Raw genomic sequence first — 2,924 nt, 5'->3', positions numbered from 1 at the left:
AAAAGAAAGAGATAAAGTAAGAGAGAGGTTATATTTTTAGAATAAACAATTGAATGAGAGGTGAATTGGAAAGCACTGTTCACTTCCTAGGGAACAGATAATTGTAGGGAAGCTGCTGTGGAATGGTTTTTTTTACTTTCTTAAAATTTTTCCTAAAATTTAGGGAACAGATTCCTTGTAGGGAAGCTGCTAGTAATGCTCTAAGAGCACTAGCAGCAGATTCCCAACCATTTTCCCTATATTTAGGGAACAAAACTACTTTTTGCTTCCCTATAAAAAAATACCCCACAATAGATTCCCTTAGTTTTCCCTATATCAATTAAATATTATTTTTTTACTCTTATTTTATTCTTTTTCTCTCTTTCCTATTTTTTCTCTCTTCCCTATATCAATTAATTATACTTTTTTATATTAAAATAATACATAGGGAATGAATAGTAGATATGTATACATTGAGAATCACTATTCATTCCCAACCCCCTAATCTAAATATAGGGCATCTGCTGTGGGAGGTTTTTTGATATTTTTTATGAAATTTTCCCTAAATATAGGGAAGAGAACCAATATAGGGTAACTGCTACTAGTGCTCTAAATTAATATATGAAAGGGAAATGAGAAATCTTTGAATGCTCGAAGTTGACATGAAAGTTATATAAATGGTCCAACTTGACGTGCGATTGACTCTTAAAAAAAAATTCAGTGTTTGACTCGCACGAAAAAATTACGAAATGTGAAAATTCGAGTTTGGCAAATGCCACCGAAATCCGGCAACGTCCAGTTATTGTTGCCAGATTCCGACGAACAAGTTTGGCCGGAATTCTGGCCAAACTCTTCCAGATCCAACTGTTTTAGCCAGAGCGCACCGAATTCCAACCATTTTAGCCAAATTTGGCGGGCTTCTGACCATGGCTGGAATCCAGCAAGATTCCAGCCAGTTTCGGCAGGAATCTGGTCCGCTGGCCTCCGGCGACGGTGGCAGGATGTCATCAGATTCCGGCGCTAGTAGGATTTCGGCAACCCGATGTTGCCAAACCCAGGCGCCAGCTGAATTCCGACGACTAACAATTGCTGAATTCCAACAATCGGATATCAAACATGCGTACAAGGACGAAGAGTTTAATTTCAAAAAACGATTTACCGCTTTAAAAACCGTAAATCGTTTTTCAAAAATTAAATAAGCTTTTACAGTCAAACTAAAAATGATTTTCGTTGACCATTATTTTCACCCCTATCCAAACACCGTAAAATGCAGAAATCATTTTACACCGAAACAAACGAAACATAAATGTAATCTTAATCATGTATATATAAGTTTTTGGACACCCTTTTTTGGCAAGTTGGTTTTTAAGAGCGAGTAATATCCAAATTTTGTATTATTTTGTATCAGAACCAAACATCACGTCACGAATTCAAGTCACGGAGAGGACGATTGATGGGTTTGATTAAAATATCGATAGGTGAGTGAAACCGTCAAAAGAAAAATAACTATCATTAAATCAGAACTAAGAGGGTGAATCGTCGCCCATAGTTGAGGTCGGCTGAGGAAGCATGGTGGTATATGGGATTCCCTATTCTATGTTCATAACTTCATATTTATCGCACATTTACGTAATTGAGAGCATCGATCTCGTGAAGGCAACTGATGTGCGTATATCAATCCATTATTTCCAACTTTCAACTACTCTCAGAAGACTTGTCAGAATATGCGAAAAATATACTAATTAATAGAAAATATTTTAAATATCAATCAAATATGATATCTGTTAATTTAATAAATATCAATCAAATAGTTAATGTATCCCTCAAATTACTAATTATGTCAAAGTCTCCTTCTTAAACTATCAAAAAATGTTAATGTCTCTCTAATAACAAAAATACCCTTAATAAAATTAAAATTTAAAAAAAAAAATATACCAAAAAAATAAAAAATAAATAAATAACTGTTTTTCCTTTTTTTATTTTTTTTAAAAAAATAAATTTCAGTTATTTTTCATAATGTTCTTTTTCGTTTTCTTAATTTAATAAAAAACTTGTTTTTCTTTTTCGTTTGTTTTGTTTTTTTTTTTTTTAAAAATGTTTTTATAATTTTCAGTTATTTTTTCGTTTGATTTTTTTTTAAAAAAAAATAAAAAATCATTCTTTTTCGTTCTTTTAATTTTTTTTCATTTTTTATTTAGTTTTTTTAGTTTTTTTTTTAATTTTTTAGTTTTAGTTTTTTTTTTAATTTATAAGGACATTTTTTTCTTACTCAACAAAATTTAAGATAATTTTTGTCTTTTTTTTAGTTTTAAAGTGGACATTGACATTTTTTAGGCTCAATATTAATATTTGAGCAACAAGAGCTCATGGTCACTAACATAACTAACACACAATTATGACTCATGAAGGACAACAATCTCTCCATTGAGCACAGGTTGCTGATTAAATTCATTTGCAATCAGTCTTGCTTTGTATTTTTCAACTGACCCACCAATTCTGCATTCATAGCCTAATGCTACTCTAGAGATTTGATAAATGTGGATATAGATAGGCTCGATATAACTTATATTTGAGCAACAAGAGCTCATGGTCACAAACATACCTAACACACAATTATGACTCATGAAGGACGACAACCCCCTCCCACCCACCCTAAGAAAAATGAATGAAATATATCATTTTACAAAGGGAAATGCTTGATGGGGGACACTCATCCGTCCCCCATCAGCCATTTATATAATAAAAAATAGTTTTTTTATTAAAAAATTGATAGAACCGAGCTATAAAATGTTTATTCAAGCTCGGCTCGTTTAAAATTTAGGCAAGCTCGAGCTCGTTGAGAATGACATTCGAACCTAATCGAATCGGGTTACTCGACAAGCTTGGCCCAACTAGAGCTGGAGGTAGGCTATTAAATTTTTCAATGTGTGATCAAAACGGAGTTC

The sequence above is a fragment of the Alnus glutinosa genome, chromosome 12 (assembly GCF_958979055.1).
Source record: "Alnus glutinosa chromosome 12, dhAlnGlut1.1, whole genome shotgun sequence".
Classification (NCBI taxonomy): Eukaryota; Viridiplantae; Streptophyta; class Magnoliopsida; order Fagales; family Betulaceae; genus Alnus; species Alnus glutinosa.
The sequence above is the reverse complement of the archived record's forward strand: the minus strand, read 5'-3'. Positions refer to the sequence as shown.